The sequence below is a fragment of the Balaenoptera ricei genome, chromosome 13 (assembly GCF_028023285.1).
Source record: "Balaenoptera ricei isolate mBalRic1 chromosome 13, mBalRic1.hap2, whole genome shotgun sequence".
In the NCBI taxonomy this organism is placed as follows: domain Eukaryota; kingdom Metazoa; phylum Chordata; class Mammalia; order Artiodactyla; family Balaenopteridae; genus Balaenoptera; species Balaenoptera ricei.
Window position 1 is genome coordinate 8737372 of NC_082651.1, and position 21914 is coordinate 8759285.

Here is a 21914-nt window from a genome sequence, read left to right on the forward strand (position 1 = left end):
GCCTTTCAGTCCACAGGGAGCAAGCAAGAAAGCTGAGTTAGCAATAAAACCAGGGTCAGGGTAGCAGTACAACGTGGAGCAGGGGAGACCTGCCTGGTGCATGTGTAGAGAGCAGTTCTCAATCTTTCCAGGACCAAGTCGGGTGGGGCACGATGGGGAAGGGCCACCTCCATCTCCCAGCACCTTAGGATGTTAACACGGCACCTTTTCCAGGCTGGTTGGAGGACCCTAAGGACCTGGGATGCCTATGGTTCAAGGTTTGTGGGGAAAATCTGGGAGAACATTCATGGACAAGGAATGGGGGTTCTCTTGTGAGAGAACTACAAAGACCAAAGACCTTTATTTCCACCTTTTCCAGAAACATTGTTTAACTGAGGAGGAAATGGTCCATGACGCCTTACAAATCTAAACACTGCTTTGAGAGTTACAAAGTGCTCAGTGGAGGAAGGGTGAGTGGAGGCCACCAGGAACCTGAACTGGCCCCAAATGGTGTTCAGGTTGTCAGTTTCCAGCGTGCCCTCCACCTTGACACCCCCATGCTGTCTGTCACAGTTTTGCTCTCCAGAAAGGGAGAAGAGGGTTGCTGCAGTGGATGTTGTGCTTGGCATCATGAACACGGTGCTGGACTCACCTGACGTTTTGATAATGGTTCCAAGTGTCTGGAGCCACAGGGGTTTGACCGGATTGGTCCTGGGTGACCGATGGACTCTCCCCACACACACTCCAGTGACACCTCAACACTCCCTTCTGAACATAGACTCCTTTTTGGCACCTGGAAAGTTGGGTCACAGAGTTTGTGTTCCTTCGATATGCTATGTTGATGTCTTATTTTCACTTCTTGCTCTTTCCTGATGTAATTGAAAAAAAAAAACAAAGTAACTCTGTGTTCCTAAGTCATTGGCACATGTATTTACACAGACTCTTTTCATTCAAGTGCTTACGCAACACAGACATTTAGTTCCATGCTTGGAAAATGAAACGAGCTTTCATGTTGCAATAAAAGCTAAGTTTTTCCACTTGTGTTTCCAAGAAGTATTTTTGTCCCCTGGAAAAGCAGTACAAAGAGTAAAATGCTCTGGGTTTTGCATCTGGATGCAAGCAGTCCTTTTTTCTGATGGGTCCTTTCCATAAAGCCAGTGAGAAGCCTCTGTAAATGTATACTTTCATGAAACTATGAGCTTTTCCTGTACCTACATGGCTCTTTCTCTGCTCTTTTTCCTGGGACAGAGTGTCCTCCCTCATTCAGTGCTGGGGGCTCAGTGGGTGATTCCTGTTAGGTGACTGAATCTGAGAGTTCCTGTAAACACAGCTAAAATTCCAAGTTCCTGTATCTTTCTGGTGTTCTGGACTGGGCATGACATTTTCTACTCAACTAAGGGAAATCAGATAGACCATCTCAATGTTGCAGGGAAGGAAAACAAAAAGCATGGCTTTTTGTTAATTCAAATGACTTCCTTAATACCTCTTCTTCATCTTGACATATTCTCTTCCTGGGTGTTTGGAAGGAACCACCCACAATACTAACCTTCAAACAAAAGAGATGAGAAAAGCATTATGAAAGTGCCGAGTACATATTTATATACACACCCTACTTGTAATGATAGTAATAACTCAAAAGGATCGTAGCCAATCTCAGCTGACCAAGGGAGATCATGGGAGCAGCCGGGAGTGGGAGGGGCTCGTGGAAGGTGGAGGCTTTGGGGGCAGGTGGCTGGCTCCTCAGGCATCCCCTGGGGTCAGCGGCAAGCTATTCTGGGTGGCATTTGTGTATTCATTTGGTAGCTAGTGGGGGAACCAGGGCTGTTTGTACACGAGGAAGGTGATTAGAGGAATGGCTGGGATGAGAAAGTATTTGAGAGCAAGTGCTTGATGGTGACCAGTTGTCCGATCTCTTGTCTGCTGACCCCCTTATGAGTTCAATCCTGGACCCCTGATCATGACCTGACTTCATGAGGATTTGACTTTGCTGGTGGAAATAGCCTGTTTATTGGTCTCCCCAGGCTCTGGCCCAGGTTTGTTCCTGCCTAGGAGTCCTACAGAGGGAGAACGGGAAACATGGCTCAAGGTGACCAAAGGGGTCTGAGATTCCCAGGCTGGGGGCTTAGAGCAGTGGGGAATGTCTTCCAGCTCCTTCTTCTAACCAAAGCAAAGACTATGACAAGGCACCAAGGAAAGCGTAACCTTTCCTCTTAACTGAAGGAAAAAGAACCCAAAGTAAGAGAAGCACTGATAAGAAATTCTACTTTTGGTATTATCTTTTGATAATGATGAGGCTATTGGGATAAGGCACATGCATCAGAAATTGGCTTTTCAAGATCTGCAGTCTGATCACCATCTTTCTCAGTGTTGAGAATCAAAGTATCTTGGTTTCTTGAAAGAACCTGTATTTGATAACTCGACAGTATGTTGAGTCCCTGTGGGCTAAGCAGGAGTCTCGTCATTTTATTTATTTATTTATTTTTTATTTTATGGCTGTGTTGGGTCTTCGCTTCTGTGCGAGGGCTTTCCCTAGTTGCGGCAAGTGGGGGCCACTCTTCATCGCGGTGTGCGGGTCTCTCACTATCGCGGCCTCTCTTGTTGCGGAGCACAGGCTCCAGATGCGCAGGGTCAGTAATTGTGGCTCATGGGCCCAGTTGCTCCGCGGCATGTGGGATCCTCCCAGACCAGGGCTCGAACCCGCGTCCCCTGCATTGGCAGGCAGACTCTCAACCACTGCGCCACCAGGGAAGCCCCATCAAATACTTTATCTTATTTTGATGTGGGGACCCATCCAATAAACTGATGAGATGAGGTCGGTGGGGGAGGCAAGTCATCTGTCCTTTACAAGTGAGAATTTGCAAGGACAAAGTCATTGCCGCAAAGTCACCCAGCAGCTGGAAAATGCAGTACTGGGATCAAGGACATCATTGGTGATGTCACGGCAGGCATCGTTTCTCCTGCTCTATTCTGCTTCCTTTGTAAAGGATGAGTCCATCTCCTTTGAAGATGAAGAAAGAACTCCCCAGAGTCAGACATTTCTCCTACATATGGTGAAACCCACATGGTGTAGAAGAAAGTGTAGAAAAGTTACCTTTAGACATTCGGATTATCTGAAAGGAGAGTTACAAGTCCAGATAGAAAAACCCCTTTCTGACCTGTTTAGAAGGTTTATGCTTACAGCACTGAAAGAGGGCATCAGACTGGTCCCTACGCTACATCTGTCACCTCTGGTTTCCAACTCTGCCTCTCACCATTACCCCAAAAACAGCCGTGAAATGTCTGCTCGTCCCTTCCTTTGCCTAAACTTGTAGATTTACTATTTATCCTCAGGGAGGTTGAAGGTGGCAATGGTTCTGCCAAAGGGGAGGAGAGAAAAAGGGAAATGAAAAAGTAGCCCTGATCTTAGGAAGCTGCATCACCCTCTGCCTCTCTCCCCACAGGACCCTGGCCTTCATGCCCCACCTCCTGGATCAGCAAGGCCCAGGTTTCCCAGATGACTGAGGTCCTGACTGTTAGAATCAAAGAAATCCAGAGGAGGTTTCCAACCTGGACCCCTGACCAGCACCTGAGAGCTTTGTGTAACCCATGGGTTGGTTTCCCAGCATGGAGTTAATAGGTACAAACATAATTCATTGCACCAGATCCCCCCAAACCTCAGCTGCCTCCTAAAAAGCAACTAGGAAAGAGAATCTGAGTTAACTGCTGAGCACCCTGCCACAGCGAGGGGCTGTGGGCTTGGCATTAACCCATCTCACAAATTCCAGGTGGACTCTGTGCCTACACCCGAAGCAGCCAGGACCTGAGCTGTGACTTCTGCAATGATGTCCTTGCACGAGCCAAATACTTCAAAAGACAGGGCTTCTAAAGCTTCAGCTCAGACCCAAGATCATTATCATGCGGGCAGCTTCAGCTGTTACACAGATAAAAGTAGCCAATGAGGCCAATAATTCTGAATCTGAGTTTGACCCAAATATCATCAAAATAACATGAATCACATTAAAGAATTATTATCTGCATTTTGTGGTCTGGTGTGTGTAAATAAAAGGCTGTGTCTCTTTAAAGGTATTTCCACGGATGTGAGCTGTAATGTGGACTTCTGTGAAATGAATCCTGTGTCTCATTGGCTTGCATTGTCAGATTTAGCAAATAAAAATACTGGAATCCCAGTTAAATTTGAATTCCAGATAAAAAATGATTTTTTTTTTTAGTGTAAGTCCCATGCAATATTTAGAACACATTTATACTAAAATATGATGTGTTGTCTATTTGAAATTCAAATATAACTGGGCATATGGTTATTTTATCTGGCAACTATCACTGATTTCTTTGATAAAAATCATAGTTTCAAATTTTAATTGAAAACTTTTGATGAGAAAAAGGGTAAGAGGGTAGCCAGTCCCATCTGGTGGGGGGAATAGATTTGCAAAAGGAGGGAAGGGCACAACCTTTATAAAAATGACATAGCCACTGAGGACACGACAAAAACTGGTTAGAACCAACTAGGTCCAAGATGGCAGAAGGTTCAACTTCCAGCAGACTTTGAGCCTCATTATACGTTCATTGTAATACATTAGCTAAATGACACACCCAGGGGTGCCATGACTGTTCTGAGGCCAACCATAAAAGGCCAAAAAGTGGGCAGTGGCCCAATTCCTGGAAATCTCTGCCTCTTCTCCAAAATAATTGGAATAATCTCACTCATTAGCCTAGGAAATTACCCAGCCCATAAAACCTAACCACCCCATATTTTGGGATCTCTCGTCTTCTGAGATGGCCCACACTCCGTGGAGTGTGTTTCTCCCAGGGTTGCTCTCACTTTCTGAGATAACCCCATGCCCTGTGGCCACTCTCACCTTTTGAGATGGACTACATTCTGTCTATGGAATGTGTACCTCTCTAAATAAATCTACTTAAAACCTAACACTTTGCCTCTCACTGAATTCTTTCTGCAATGAGACATAAAGAACCTGAGCTTCATTAAGTCCTGAGACCAGGTGTGTGATCTCTAAAAGATAGTGGGATTGTGAAAAATTGAAAGCATTTCCACTAAGATCAGGAACAAGACAAGGATGTCCACTCTCACCACTCTTATTCAACATAGTTTTGGAAGTCCTAGCCACAGCAATAAGAGAAGAAAAAGAAATAAAAGGAATACAAATTGGAAAAGAAGAAATAAAACTGTCACTGTTTGCCGATGACATGATACTATACATAGAAAATCCTAAAGATGCCACCAGAAAACTACTAGAACTAATCAATGAATTTGATAAGGTTGCAGGATACAAAATTAATGCACAGAAATCTCTGGCCTTCCTATACACTAATGATGAAAAATCTGAAAGAGAAATTAAGGAAACAATCCCATTTACCATCACAACAAAAAGAATAAAATACCTGGGAATAAACCTACCTAAGGAGGTGAAAGACTTGTACTCAGAAAACTATAAGACACTGATGAAAGAAATAAAAAATGACATAAACAGATGGAGAAATATACCATGTCCTTGAATTGGAAAAATTAATATCATGAAAATGACTATACTACTCAAAGCAATCTACAGATTCAATGCAATCCCAATCAAACTACCAATGGCATTCTTCACAGAATTGTAAAAAAAATTTTTACAATTCGTATGGAAACACAAAAGACCCCAAATAGCCAAAGCAATCTTGAGAAAGAAAAACGGAGCTGGAGGAATCAGGCTCCCTGACTTCAAACTATACTACAAAGCTACAGTAATCAAGAAAGTATGGTACTGGCACAAAAACAGAAATATAGATCAATGGTACAGGATAGAAAGCCCAGAGATAAACCCACGCACCTAATTTATGACAAAGGAGGCAAGAAGATACAATGGAGAAAAGACAGCCTCTTCAATAAATGGTGCTGGGAAAACTGGACAGCTACATGTAAAAGACTGAAATTAGAACACTCCCTAACACCATACACAAAAATAAACTCCAAATGGATTAAAGACCTAAATGTAAGACCAGACCCTATAAAACTGATAGAGGAAAACATAGGAGAAACACTCTTTGACATAAACAACAGCAAGATCTTTTTTGACCCACCTCCTAGAATAATGGAAATGAAAACAAAAATAAACAAGTGGGAGCTAATTAAACTTCAGAGCTTTTACACAGCAAAAGAAACCATAAACAAGATGAAAAGACAACCCTTGGAATGGGAGAATATATTTGCAAATGAAACAACAGACAAAGGATTAATCTCCAAAATATAGAAACAGCTCATGCAGCTCAGTATCAAAAAAACAAACAATTCAATTAAAAAATGGGTGGAAAACCTAAATAGACATTTCAATAAAGAAGATATACAGATGGCCAAGAGGCACATGAAAAGATGCTCAACATCACTAATTATAAGAGAAATGCAAATCAAGACTACAATGAGGTATCACCTCACACTGGTCAGAATGGCCATTATCAAAAAATCTAGAAACAATAAATGCTGGAAAGGGTGTGGTGAAAAGGGAACCCTCCTGCACTGTTGGTGGGAATGTAAATTGATATAACCAGTATGGAGAACAGTATGGAGGTTCCTTAAAAAACTAAAAATAGAATTACCATATGACCCAGCAATCCCACTACTGGGCATATACCCTGAGAAAACCATAATTCAAAAAGAGACATGTACCACAATGTTCTTTGCAGCATTATTTACAATAGTGAGGACATGGAACCAACCTAAATGTTCATCGACAGATGAATGGATAAAGAAGATATGGCACATATATACAATGGAATATTACTCAGCCATAAAAAGAAACGAAATTGAGTTATTTGTAGCGAGGTGGGTGGACTTAGAGACTGTCATACAGAGTGAAGTAAGTCAGAAAGAGAAAAACAAATACCGTATGCTAACAGTTATATATGGAATCTAAAAAAAAAAAAAAAAAAAAGGTTCTGATGAACCTAGTGGCAGGGCAGGAATAAAGATGTAGACATAGATAATGGACTTGAGGACATGGGCTGGGGGGACGCTGGGGTGAAATGAGAGTAGCATGGACATATATACACTACCGAATGTAAAATAGTTAGCTAGTGGGAAGCAGCAGCATAGCATAGGGAGATCAGCTCAGTGCTTTGTGATGACCTAGAGGGGTGGGGTAGGGAGGGTGGGAGTGAGGCTCAAGAGGGAGGGGATGTGGGGATATATGTATGCATATGGCTGATTCACTTTGTGGTACAACAGAAACTAACACAGTATTGTGAAGCAATTATACTCCACTGAAGATCTATTAAAAAACTAAAAAATAACAATAAAAGCACCATCTATACACCTAAAAAGAAAAACAAAAAAGACAGTGGGTTTGAGTCCCAATCTGAGTTGTGTGGTTTCAGTTTCAGGAGAGTCACTTTTAAACTTTGCAGCATTATCTTAACCGTAGGTCTCTCTGACATCTAAGTTTACCTCTTCCTCTCCTTCCCTGAACCACAATCTCCTACACCCAATTTCCCCCAACTCAGCTAAGCTCTCCCCTTCCTTGAGGCACTTAATTAAGACTAATAGAGTCAGGCCACCAGAGAGTGATTCCTCAGTTGGAGCTGCTCTCAAGGACATTGACCACTATACTGACAAATTATTTAATTCTAGGGGTTGTATACTATAAAAGTAATTAATACCCCATTCTATCAACACTTTACAGAGTGTCATTCTAGAACAACTATCATCATTTCAAGCAAAAATTTGTTTTGGAAATGACTGTCTCACCATATATGAAGCACTATATCAGAGTCTCTGCCCTCAGGAACTGTTAAATCATAAAATTTAGTTGGGAATAGCAGCCAGCCACTCATGTACACAAGGTACAAATGCAGGGCAGACATCAGGTGATCATGTAAAGTGCTTACCTTCTGTGTCAGGGGCTTGTGGAACCTGCTCATGACCATCAGTGTCCTTGAACTCCTGGGCTGCTTCCTTCTTGTCTCCCCACCGTCTGCCTTCCAAGACCCACTCTCAAGGCTGAATCCAGTGAAGGGATCCTCATTAAGGACAATATGACTGAGAAGACCTCAGGAATACACCTTTGGAGAATGGAAATGGAAATGGAGAGTTCCATTTCCCTGGCACAATGGAAATGGACTGGGAGGCACTGGTTATGAGCCCACGTGTGAACCAGTTGGGTAAATAAAGTCCTGCAATCACCAGGGCAGTCTCACACAGCTTCTCTATTCGGATAGGGTAGGGGGTCCCCGGAGGAAAAGAACCAGACTTCACTTTTCTTTTTTTGACATAAGAGAAACCATTCTGGCTCACGTCATTTTGTGATCTAAGCCTGGCTGCAGTGCTTGCCCTTGAACAAGTCATGAAACCAAGCAGTACCCTGTGGGGTTCCTGGGCACGGAACCCTTTCAAACAGCTGCTAATCAGGGAAGGGAGGGGATGCAGAGACAAGGGAGGAGCAGCCAAGAGACAACAGTGCAGCCTTGGGGCAGGGTCCTGGTTCTGTCTCAAGGGATACACATAACACTATCTTTGAGCTCTTCTGCATAACTAAAACCCCCCCAAAATGGAAAATGCTAACTACTTGATGAAGCATTCTTCAGAGAAGATCAGGAGACCAATGGAGGCCAGATTAAAGCAACCACAGAAGCTCAACAGGAGATCACTTGAGACCAGATTAAAGGAATACAGGCCCTGCACACACCCTGATCCTTATCAGTAATCCTGCCCTTGAACCATTGCTATAAAACTCCTCACCAAACCCTCCTGGGTTGGGACACACAGTTTCAAGGGCAATAGCCGGTTCTGTCCCCCTTTGCCTGGCAAAGCAATAAAGCTATTGGCATAGCCTTTGAGGATACGACATAAACTGGTTAGAACCATCTAGGTCCAAGATGGTGGAAGATTTGACTTCCAGTAGACCTTGAACCTCATTATACGCTCATTGCAATATTGATACACTAGCTAAATGACACACCCACAGGTGCCATGACAGTTCTGAGGCTGACCATAAAAGGCCAAAAAGTGGGCGGTGGCCCAATTCCTGGAAATCTCCACCCCTTCCCTCAAATAGTTGGAATAACCCTCCCACTCATTAGCCTATGAAGTTACCCAGCCCATAAAAACTAACCACCCCATATTTCGGGGCCATTCTCGCCGTCTGAGACAGACCGCATTCTGTCTATGGAATGTGTATCTCTTTAAATAAATCCACTTCTTACCTATCACTTTGCCTCTTGCTGAATTCCTTCTGGGATGAGACATAAAGAACCTGAGGTTCATTAAATCCTGAGACCAGGTGTGTGGTCTCAATTAAGCGACAGTGCATTCGAGTCCCAGCCTGTGGGTTCAAGTCCCAATCTGAGTTTTGGTGGGTTTGAGTCCCATCCGAGTTGTACAGTTTCAGCTTCACCATCAGTCCTTTGCAGCTCTCCCATGTTGCATCTCCCCATTTTTCACATTTTTAGCTTACTCCTTTGTTTTTATGGAGCACATCCTCCAGCAGCTTCCTGAGAAAAGTGAGTGGGAGGTTAATTTTTTGAGGCCTTTCATGTCCAAAGTACCTTTTTTTCTACCCTCACATGAATTGGCGATTTGGCCTGGTAAAAAATTCTAGTCTGGAAATAGTTTTCTTTCAGAATTTTGAAGGCATTTATCCCTTGGTCTTCTGGCTTCTAGGAGTACTCTTGAGAAGCCTGAGGTCATTTTGATTTTAATCCTTTGTATATGATATATCCCCTCTTCCCTCTAGAGTTTGTAGAATCTTCTCTTTGTCACATGTTTGACATTTCACAATGATGTGCTTTGGTGAGATTCTGGTTTTGATATATGGAATATTAGCCATAAAAAGAATGAAACCTTGCCATTTGCGACAACATGGATGGACCTAGAGGGTATTATAAGGGAAATAAGTCAGACAGAGAAAGACAAATACTGTATTATTTTGCTTATATGTGGAATCTAAAAAAAACAAAACAAATGAAAAAAACATAACAAAACAGAGTTATAGAAACAGAGAACAAACATGTGTTTGCCAGAGGGGGGAGGGGTAGGAGGTGGAAAGAAATAGATGAGGGAGATTAAGAGGTACAAACTTCCAGCTGCAAAATAAACGAGTCTCAGGTATGAAGTGTACAGTGTGGGGAATATAGTCAATAACTATGTAATATCTTTGTATGGTGACATATCATAACTAGATTTATTTTGGTGATCAGTATGAAATGTATAGAAATATCAAATCACTATATTGTGTAACAAGAACTAACATAGTGTTAGTTCAATTAGGTCAATTATACTTCAAAAACAAACAAGCAAACAAACTCATAGAAAAAGAAACCAGATTTCCAGATCTGTGGTTACCAGAGGTGGAGGTAGGGGGCGGGGCTGGGGAGGGGGAACTGGATGAGGACAGTCAGAAGGTACAAACTTCCAGGTATAAGATAAATAAATACTAGGGATGTAATGCACAGCATGATAAACGTAATTAACACCACTGTATGTTACATATGAAAGTTCCTGAGAGTAAATTCTAAGAGTTCTTATCAGAAGAAAAAAATTTTTTTTTCTATTTCTTTAATTCTGTACCTATATGAGATGAAGGATGTTCACTAAACTTATTGTGAGAATCACTTCATGACGTATGTAAACAAATCATTATTCTGTACACCTTAAACTTATACAGTGCTCTATGTCCACTAGATCTCAATAAAACTGGAAGAAAAAAAAAAATAAAATAAAACCCAGTCCCACTCCCAGGTGATTCTAATGTGTAGCCAAGGCTGAGAATTATTGCCTCACAGATTCTCCAGAATTACCTGAACGAAATAGGATGCTGACAGGTGGTTTTGTGTAGCCATCTGAAGACTCTGAAGTCTCCTCTCCCTTTTCAGGACTATTTAAAACCCAGATTCCTGGGACTTCCCTGGCAGTCCAGGGGTTAAGACCCCGTGCTCCCAATGCAGGGGGCACAGGTTCGATCCCACATGCCGCGCATGGCGCAGTCAAAACAAAGACAAAAAAAACAAAACCCAGATTCCTCACTGAGGTGTGCACCACTTCCGGCTTAGCTGGGCAGATGGAGCTGAGTCCCCTTTGACTTGCTGAGTCAGCCTATCCAGCCAGGGTGAATCCATCCCGCTTCCCCCTCTGTCAGCCTCCCCTGCAGCCTTTTCTACCCCCCTCCCCACGCTGCCTTAGAGCAACCTCATGGGGATTTTTTTTTTTTTTAAGATATTGAAGCAGTGCCCAATCAAAGCAACTCCATTTCTCTTATGTTTGACTTCCTTATGTGACCTGAATCGGTTTTCCTAGCACAGACCAAATAGACATTTTATACTTCCAATAACTTATTTAAAATATGTCTTGTGATGGGGAAATTAAAAAGGGGAATACTTAAGACCCTGAGTAAAAGCTCTTTGAGAAGACAATAAGAACCAGATCCCTCGAATTTTTTGCTCCAGAGTGTGAGATAGTAAACAAGCAAAACTCCCAGCATCCCCACGTTATCAGGTCGTGTAGAGCAGAATGAACCCTGGCCTGAACACACGGGGCACTAACAAACCAGCTCAACCCGTGGGCGCTGCGAAGAGCCAGGCCGCTCCTCTATGAGTTCCCATCCTCCCAGAAAACAGTGGAGGCTGCTGGAATTGATAAGAGGGACTTGGTTAACGGCTTCACCTCAGGCATTTGAGAGCATAATCACGCACTCTTTTGTGTTGTTTCTCCCTAAAGCCTAGAAGCTCTGAATAACTCAAAAGAAGGATCTGTTCTTACTTCCGGGGGGAAAAAAAAAAACCAAACCAGTACATATTTATAGGCACATAAAGGAATGACTTTATGTTGGAAACACAAATGAAACTTTAGAGAATAAAACTAGATGGGGGACTTCCCTGGAGGTCCAGTGGTTAGGATTCTGCGCTTTCACTGCCACGGCCTGGGTTCAATTCCTGGTCGGGAAGCTGAGATCCCACCAGCCGTGCAGCGCGGCCCAACAAACAAAAACTAGATGGGACTGGGTTGTGACTTTCTGCGATCTTGAAAGCAGGTGGCGTTTTATTCTCTCCTCATGTTCCCAGGGGAGCCAAGAATCAGTTCACCAGAGCAAAGTCACTGGTCACAGTTGGCCAGCTGCTGAGGCGTGGATCAGGCCAGACCTGCTAGGGAGCTGCCAAGAGGACTGGGCGCCTCCCATGTCCCTGCTCCTCGCCCAGTGCACGCGTGTCCCCGACACTGCATCCTCCTTCCTGCTGGCGCTGCCCATGCTGGGACCGGTGCTTTCTCAGCGTCTCTATGTACAGCCTCACTGGTGGTGACCAGGTGCTTTTTATTTGATGCGGATCTCAATGTAAATTTTCGTTAACATGTAAACAGAGGTAGAATGAGACAGACGTTTAAAAGGAGGATATCTTACAAAGCGAGAACAATGTCAGACCTGTGATTTATTCTGTGTCCGGGTCTTAATTTCTAAAGGTGACTGAGTGATGACAGAGAGAGGTCAGTGCCATCGTAAGAAAAGTTGAATGGTACTTACCGTTCCCCTAGAAACAAGAGGCAGGCCACGCCACTCAGGGCCACGGGAGAAACGGCAGGTTTTGGTCAGGAGGCCGAAGACAAGAGCGAAGGGAGGGCCTGAGTCAGAGCCTCCAAGGGGGTTTCTGCGGGAAAGGCGGCAAGGAAGGGCAGAGGAAACAGTGTAGGACTGGCTAGTTTGCATAATTTCTGTGGGCTTTGGTTTTTAGAGGTGGTCTCTAGTTGCCTGGAATCTGGCCTTGGGATAATTTAGGGCCGGGGAAAGATTGGCTCCACGTGCGTGAATTAGGTAAAGGTGGTGATTGAGGAATAAGGGCTTGGATTGGTTGCTGTGTGTGTGAAAGGCGTGCTCCCCGCTGAGCCGTTTGCTTTCTCAAAGAACTGCTAGCCCTGGGAGGAGCAGTCTTTCTCTGGCCAGCAAGCTTTTTAAGACGTCAAAACGTCATAAAATACAGAAAATAGAAAACATGATTAATACACTATTCAAAACAGCCCACTGCAGACCAGCGGCATCCCCAGCATCACTGGGGAGCTTGTTGGAAATACCGAATCTTGGGTCCCACCCCAGGCCAACTGAATCGGAGCCGCAGGTTAACACAATCCCCAGATGATTCGAACGCACTTTAAAATTTGCTCTACATTCCTAGGTGTTTGAAAAGGATGTAAGCAAAGAAATTATTTATGCTCAGTGAAGATAATAATTTGTTCAAAGTCACAGAGCCAGTAAGTGGCAGAGCTGGGATTCGAACGATGGTCTATTTGACTTCAAATCTCATTGATACGTTGAGATTTGATATATTAATATTGAGATCTTGGTATATTAATATCAAGATAAAATGGCTGGAAGTTTCCAGGATGTTTTGAAAATTATGTTGTGGTGAGAACTGATTTCACATCTCTGAAGTAAGAGCCTCGCCTGAATTCCACAGACTGGGAAAGTGTTACTTTTCTTCAAATTTTGTTTTATTAGTTATTGAGCCAGTCACTAAGGCTGATGCTGGAAATTCAAAGATAACGAAGTCATAATCCTTGCCATTAACTCAAAGTTTAGTAAGGGGGATGTGTTAGTTATCTACAGCTGTGTGACAAAGTCACCATATTATTATATCTCAATATCTGTAGGTCGGAAATTCTGACAGGGTGCAGTAGAGATGTCCTGTCTCTGTTTCATAGTGTCTGGGGCCTCCGTTGGATGTTCTGAAGGCTGGACGTGGAAATCATCTGATGTCTGGTGCCTGAGGCTGGCTGTTGGCTCTAGGTTGAGGGCCTGCCGGTGTCCACTGAAATGCCCACAGGCGGCCTCTCCATGTGGCCTGGGCTTCCTCACAACATGGTGACTGGGTTCCAAGGACAAGCATCCCAAGAGATGAGCCAGGAGGAAGCTATATTGCCATTCGTAGCCTAGCCTTGGAAGACACACAGTGTTATTTCTGCATCATTCTATTGGTTGAGGAAGTTACAGGGGTCCACTGAGGTTTGAGGAGAGAAAACATGGACCTGACCTCTTGATGCAAGATTGTCAATGTCACAAGATAAGAGCACTTGGGTTGGGATATACAATGGTGTGGCCATCCTGGGAAAATACAGTTGGCTCCAGGAGGTGGATCTGAAAAGTAATTACCACATGACTTAATAATAGTGATATCATAGCGATTCCAATGCTGTTACCACCAAAAATAATAACTGTGGGTCTTAGGCTCCAACTTGTACGTTGTATTTTATGTTATTTCTTTTCTTACTTTTAAAAACACCTTTACTCAGATATATTTCCAATATGATAAAATTCACCCATTTAATGTATATGATTCAGGGTTTTTTTTTTTTTTTTTTTTTTTAGTATACTCATAGAGTTGTGTCACCAATACCACCATCTAATTTCAGAACATTTCTAACACCCCAAAAAGAAACTTGGCAAACATTAGCAGTCACCGTCCACTACCTAACTGACTCCCCTGGCCCCTGGCAAACACCCATCTACTTTCTATCTCTATTTGCCTATTTTACATTCCATATCAATGGGATCATACAACATGTGGTCTTTTGTGACTGGCTTTTCACTTAACAGTAGTGTTTTCAAGGCTCATCCGTCTTATACGTTATTTCTTAGTTCTCAGAACAATCTAAGTGGATGTCTGCTTCTCTTTTCTATGAGAATATGAGAAACAATCAGAGAGAATTTCCAAGAGCTCTTACCTGCAACTATACCTGTGTTTATTTTCCCTTTTATGATGGATGAAGAGTGACCAGCGCACAATAAGCATGCAATGAGGGTTTGTGAATGAATAAGCCTGTAGAGGTGGTTCTCAAAGTGTAGTCCTTTGACCGACAGCATCACAATCCCCTCCCTTATTTAAATGCAATTTCTGGGTCCTCAGTCCTGGCCTATTAAATCAGAATTTCCAGGGATGGGAGCCAAGCAATTGCATTAGAGAAATGTATCGATTGATGGATTAGGTAATATTCATGAACTTCACAATTCAAGACACAAGAGGGTATATTATGAAAATTTTCTTCCCATTCCTGTCCTCTAGCCACTCAACTCCTCTATCCAGAGGCAACTAATTTTACCACTTCTTGTCTATTTTGTCAGAGATATGTTATACATATGAATAAATATTCATACAATATTCTCATGCTTTAACAATTCCCCCACAGCCAGAGGCACACTATACACACCTTAATGTAAATTATTTCTATTTAAATATAATTTACATAAAATGCTTATGTACAGTTTAAAGAATAATAAAATGCACACCCATCCACTTATCTCTCAGGTAAAGAACTAGCACCTCACTGCTACTAGGGGAATCCCCAAGGAGCTTCTCCTCCATTACCGCCAGGAGGATCGTGGACTGAATTTTTGTATTAACCACTCTTCTGCTTTGCTTTTTACTTTTACCAACCATGTGTGTATCCCTAGATGATACATCATTGAGTTGGGCCTGCCTTTGAACTTTATATCAACGAAGTCATTTTGTATCCATCACTCAGTAAGTTGTTCCTTTTACTCAATATTGCTTTTGAGAAACAAACAGCTTGATGCCTATAGCTATAATGTATTTATTTTCACTGCTGTGTGGGATTCCATTTTGTATGTATGTGACATAGTTTACTTATTAATTCCACTGATGATGGACATTTGGATTGTCCAGACTTTGCTACTATGAGCAATGCTGTTACGGCCATTGTTGTACAGGCCTCCCGTTCCACGTGTCAAGTTTCTGGAGCTATGCTGTCCAGTACAGTAGCCACTAGCCATATGTGGCTGCTAGGCACCTAAAATACAGCAAGTCCAAGTGCTGCACGTCTAAGACTACTCACTGAAGACTTGGTATGAAAAAAATTCTAAATATTTCATTAATAATGTTTTTATATCTATTACATGTTGAAATGATTAAAAAAAATTTGGATATATTGGGCTGAATTAAAATGTTATTAAAATTAATTTCAGCTGATTCTTTTTACTTTTTTAAATGAGCTATTAGACAATTTAAAATTACATATATGGCTTGCATTCTATTTCTACAAGACAGTGCTGATCACTAGGGTATTTATCTTGTTGTAAAATCGCTGGATTTAATACTGGGTGATGCCAAAGGGTTTTGTAAAGCAATTCTAACCATTACACTTTCACCGGTGATGTATGAATGCTTCTCTTGCCACATACTCCATCATTGTCAGGATTTAAATGTTTTGCCAATCTGGTGGGTGTGAAATGTTATTACATTGTGGTTTGCGTATGCATTCCCCTGATCACTAAAGATGTGGAACATTTTGTCATGTTCATTTATGGTTTTTCTTGTCTTTTCTTCATGGCTCTTTTTCATTTTTTATTTCAGTGCATCTCTTTTTCTTTTTGATTGATAGAAATTATTTTGGGTACTAATCCTTAATCATTTCTGTGTCATGCAATTATCTTTTTTTGTTTCTAACTTTTTTTCACTCTTTTTGATGTAAACTTTTGATTTTTTTTTTTTTCTGGCTGCGCCACGCGGCTTACAAAATCTCAGTTCCCCAAACAGGGATTGAACCCAGGCCATGGTAGCGAAAGTGCCGAAGACTAACCACTAGACCACCAGGGAACTCCCTAAACTTTTGATTTTGAAGCAATCTCAAAATTACAGAAAAGTTGCAATCTCAAATGTACAGAATGCTGCAAATAACTCATTTTTCCCTAAACCATTTGAAAGTTGCCAACATGATGTTTCATTATTTTTGAATATTTTAGTGTGAGGCTTTTACAAACAAGGACATTCTCCTACATAGCCACAATACAACCATCGAAACGGTTATTAAGGAAATGCTGTCTGGCAGCATTTTGTCCAGTTTTTCCTTGTAATCTGAGGGTGAGATAGGCTGTAGTGGGCTTATGCCATTTGAGTAAGAACGAAAAGCCCTGATAGCTTTTTAAAATTACATTTCGTTGTTGCTGCAGTTTACAAATGCAATTAACATATATTTTTTCATTAACATCAGATGCATAAAATAGATAACTCATAAACCTTAGTCTGTGAAACACATCATTAGTCCATTTGTGGCCTTCCTCTATTATTTATTTTTAAAATACAATGAACACTTGTGGACCCACACCAAACTCAAATATCACCAATAACTGACAGCTACCTGTGTGTTCTTCTCCTATTCCATCCTCTGCTTTCCTCCCAACAATTACCCTGTACGCCTCAGGGTGTACTCCTTACCTTAGAGATGTATGCTTTTTGCCTATTTTAAAAATCATCAACTTGTTCTCTCCAGACCTTCTTTTACCTTCTTCATATCTTCATGTATCTTCTCTATTTCTACTGCTTTCAATAGCCCTTCCATATCGTTTGTGATTCATAAGGCTGTAGAAGAAAAGTTTATTTTTCTGTTCTTAGTGCTTTTGGATGATTTCCAAGAGGAAAAGGGAACTGGTGACTTCATGGAGTCATGTTCAAACTAGAATTTGCATTTTTGAAAATCTCCTTAAGTGATTCTGATGTCAATTGAAAATGAGAGCCCATTTTGTGAAGATGATCCAGAGAAAGGTCATGTGTATTGGGTCAGAAGCAAGGTGGAAGGGGAGCGGGTGGATAGCTCCACTTTGAGGTCAGTACAAGAGCAGAGCTCAAGGGAGCCTAGAGCTGACCTGACTTGGCATATAGCACAGCTGGAAATACCCAAAAATGTCTTCTCCACAGATACAAAAAAATCCCGTGTTAGGCTACTCCTTTGCCTTAGGGCATCAAAGGCTATGTTAATAGTCATCATTTAGAACTGTGTTGTCCAACATGGTAGCCACTGGCCCCATGTGGCTGTTGAGCAGTGTGGCTAGTTTGACGTGAGCTGTGTTGTGATTCTAAAATACATAGACTTAGTATTAAAAGAAGGTGGTACAATATCTCATTTTTTTTACTGGTTACATATTGAAATAATATTTTAGATGTATTGGGCTAAATAAAATATACTACAAAAATTAATCTCACCTTTTTCTTTTTACCTTTTCAATGTGGCTAATAGAACATTTTAAATCAAAGTTGTGGCTCATGTTATATTTCTGTTGGACAGCATTGTTCTAGAAAGCCTCTGAACACAGAACTCCAAACAGGTACAATTTCCAACGGGACTGGGAGTGAGTGTATTGGAGATGGTGAACAGGTAGTGAGCAGTGTCAAAATTAAAGTGGGCCTAGGTGACCCTGAAGGGGTGGTTTGTTCAGCCAGGTGGTAAGTGAGGGCATTAAAGCCTGGCTGTTGGAGATGACAAAACATGTAAATCACTGAATCCTGAAATTTCATGATTAAACAATGCTTTCAGGTTCATCTGGTCCCGTAAATGATGGGAAGGAAATCCCTGGACTCAGCATCTGAATGTTTGGGTTCTAGTCTCAGCTCCACCATTTACATAGCTAGGAGGTCTTGGACAAATCATTTAATCTCTTTTCTTGTATGTATAATGGGGGAGATAAAATCTGCTTGACCTTTCTCGGAGGGTTATTTCAGGTATTTTAACTTATTCAAAAGCCCACTTAAAATTCTGAAGCACTGTACAAATATAAGATATTAAAAAGACATTGCCTACATCACAATCCTGGCTCAGTCCAGCTCAACCAAGAGTTGTTGATAATTTTCAAAGTGGACAGTTACTTTCTAGATAATTTGGCATTGAACATATCAGTGCCTTTGTGCTTATATCTCTACAGAGAAGCAATTCCTGTCTTTAGTTTTCATATGATTAACAAAAGACTTGGACCCAGTCTACAGTGTAATAACGATTCCTATTTTTAAAAATGAGAAAAAAACAACCAACCTCAATTGGGGAAATGAGACTTTTCTCACCCAGTTTAGAAGTCTGATAATAGGAAATTTTGGTGGAGATGCTCCACTCATCATCCCCTGCTCTAGAGGGTAAATGTGGTGTAGCTGCTTTGAAGAGCAACTTTATAAGATCTGGTGCAGTTGAAGATGCAATTCGGCTTATTTTCCATGACTGTACATACATACGCTTAAAACAAAATTGGTAATATTCATTAGTGCCCTTTAATAACCTGCTTACATAAAGAGCACAACAATATGTCATGAACATTTCTTGTTGTTAAACAAGAAAACTTATTATTAAAAAGCCTCCAGCTGAGGCCTAACATGTGCTTCCTCTCTCTGCACCTCGAGGGACCTCTGGCCTGATTAAAAGTAACCGGAACCCGTGGGCCTTCCCTGGTGGCGCAGTGGTTGAGAATCTGCCTGCCAATGCAGGGGACACGGGTTCGAGCCCTGGTCTGGGAGGATCCCACATGCCGCGGAGCAACTGGGCCCGTGAGCCACAATTGCTGAGCCTGCGCGTCTGGAGCCTGTGCTCCGCAACAAGAGAGGTCGCGATAGTGAGAGACCCGCGCACTGCAATGAAGAGTGGCCCCCGCTTGCCGCAACTAGAGAAAGCCCTCGCACAGAAACGAAGACCCAACACAGCCATAAATAAATAAATAAATAAATAAAATTAAAAAAAAAAAAAAAAGTAACCGGAACCCTTTGCACACACCGTCCCAGGGTCGCACACACCCGAAGGCCCCCCACTGCCAGTGAAGAGGCTGTGTGCCTGATATATTCCTCTCACCAACCACTCCCCACCCCCAAATAATCCTGCCCTTGATTTCACTGTTACTGAGAAGCAGTTTCAGTTCTCCTAGAAATGAAAACTGCAGAAGGCAGGGAACAGGGAGTGAGCAGGAACAGGGAAGGGCCAGGGCAAAGCAGGTTGAGGCTTGCACGTTGGTGGCTGGAGTCCGGGGTCAGGAGAGAAGACCAGGTGGAACAGAGGAAAGCCCCCCTGCTTTCTCCCTGTTGATGCCGAGGTTGCTGAGCCAAAGCCTAGCATTTCAGTGCCTCTGAACGTCTATGGGCTCCAACCTCAGCTACTCTGTATCTGGACCCCAGTAATCCTTTTGGCTCTCTTGTCAGTTCTAATCCTCCAAAGTGACTTTTCCACATTTTCTCCATTTCCTTAAGCCTCTAATTCCACATAATTTTTACTCTCAGCACACGATTTGGTCTCCTGCTTCAGAGGGATTAGGAATCATTAGAGAAACCTCAATTTTCTCTCATCGACTCTATAAATTGAACTGCATTGCTATCCAATTTTTTCCTCTCTTCTTCCTGCTACAATGGAAGAGGTGTTCCCATTCCTGCCTCAGGCCAGTCTCTATGATTTTGAACACATGCCTGATCACATAACACTTCCTTTCCCAATATTCTCAATACCTTCTACAGGATTTAATATTCCGAGTCACTCCCAGCATAAACCCTAACAAAATGGCCTGACCCAAGTCTTTCTCCAGATGCCACCCCAGCTTTTCTCTCCATCACAGGCAGAGTGAGCAACTATGGCACGTTTCTTAAAAATTCAGACTTCTCTTTTCTCCTTTTCAAACCACAAGGAAACTTCAAACAAATCTATTTCTAGATGTAGTTGAATGTGGGCACCTGACCCAACCTAGGGATGGGAGTTCTTCTCTGATTTGTTTGTTAATCTGAGTATTACTCCATAATATGGCTATACCACAATTGTTAATCCATTCCCCTGCTGATGAATTTTTGGAGTGTTTCCAGTATTGGCCTATTATGAATCAAACTACTATGAACATTCTTGTACAAGTCTTTGGGAGACATTTGTTTTCACTTCTCTTGGATAAATGCCCCAAAATGGAATGGTTGGGTCATAGGGTAGATGTATGTTTAATTTCATAAGAAACTGCTAAATAACTCTCCAAAGCAGTTATACCATTTTACAGTCCAACCAGAAATGTACAAGAGTTCTATCTGCTTTATATTCTCACCAACATTTGCCATAGCCAGTCTTTGATTTTAGTCTTTTAAGAGAGTATGAAATGCTATCTCATTGTGGTTTTAATTTGTATTTCCTTGATGTCTAATGATGTTGAGCACCTTTTCATGAGCTTTTTTATTTTATTTTATTTATTTATTTATTTTTAAAATATTTTATTCTTGGCTGTGTTGGGTCTTCGTTTCTGTGTGAGGGCCACTCTTCATCGCGGTGCGCGGGCCTCTTCACTATCACGGCCTCTCTTGTTGCGGAGCACAGGCTCCAGATGCGCAGGCTCAGTAATTGTGGCTCACGGGCCTAGTTGCTCCGCGGCATGTGGGATCTTCCCAGACCAGGGCCCGAACCCGTGTCCCCTGCATTAGCAGGCAGATTCTCAATCACTGCGCCACCAGGGAAGCCCCTCATGAGCTTTTTGACCATTTGTATATCTTCTTTTCTGAAATGCTGGTCACATATTTGACCCTGGACAACCCTGTAAGTGGTGTCTTCAGCAGGATATGGCATTTTACCTACTGTATAGTAGATTAAACCCCAAACAATAAAAGCATACAGCAGTTCAAGCCAGGCATTAAAATATCTTGAGGTTAAATTGAACTTTTTAGTGAAATGTTGTGGAAGGGCTCCCTTCCACCAGCCATTGTTACCAAAGTGCCTTGCCATGCAATCTCGGGCAGCCCCTTCATTCTATAGGCCGTGCAGTAGATGCCTGGGCTGTGTGTGGCTATTTTTGATATTGTTCTTCTCCTGTCCCAACAGGCAGGCTACAGAGTCGCAGCAATAGCCCTTGCTTGTCCTGCCATATTTCCTTCCTGGAGGAAATGAGGTTTTACTTGTTACTTCCTATCCTGTAAGTCAACTCTTCATTATTTTTCCTGAAGCCCCAAGGATAAATAAATGAACAAAGCAACAACCAGCTAACCCATCAGGATCTGAGGGCAACCCCATCATAATAACTGGTATCTGTAGGAAGCACAGCAGTTTATAACATGCTTTCACATATATCATTTATTTTTATCTTCAAAACAAAGTCATAGGGCATCATTATCATGGCCTCATTTTACAGATGAGCCCAACTAAGGCTCAGAGAAGTTAAAGGAGTGACCCATGAAAATCATCCTTGGCTGTT

General features: G+C 42.2%; 1 protein-coding gene across 3 annotated transcripts in view; it reads right to left on the minus strand.

The window, feature by feature from the left end:
- Positions 1-321: 321 nt before the first annotated feature.
- Positions 322-21914, minus strand: part of MRPL30 (mitochondrial ribosomal protein L30) — a 45650-nt gene continuing 24057 nt past the window's right edge. The window contains exons 7-11 of one of the 3 annotated variants that reach the window (XR_009506456.1): positions 17173-17316; positions 12474-14078; positions 9166-9830; positions 7852-8025; positions 322-848 (exon numbers count right to left, since the gene is read on the minus strand). The gene's annotated coding sequence lies outside the window, so the exon portion shown is untranslated. Of the gene's footprint in view, positions 849-7851; positions 8026-9165; positions 9831-12473; positions 14079-17172; positions 17317-21914 lie in introns of those variants that run through there. The other 2 variants (XR_009506457.1, XR_009506455.1) reach the window with 2 other exon arrangements.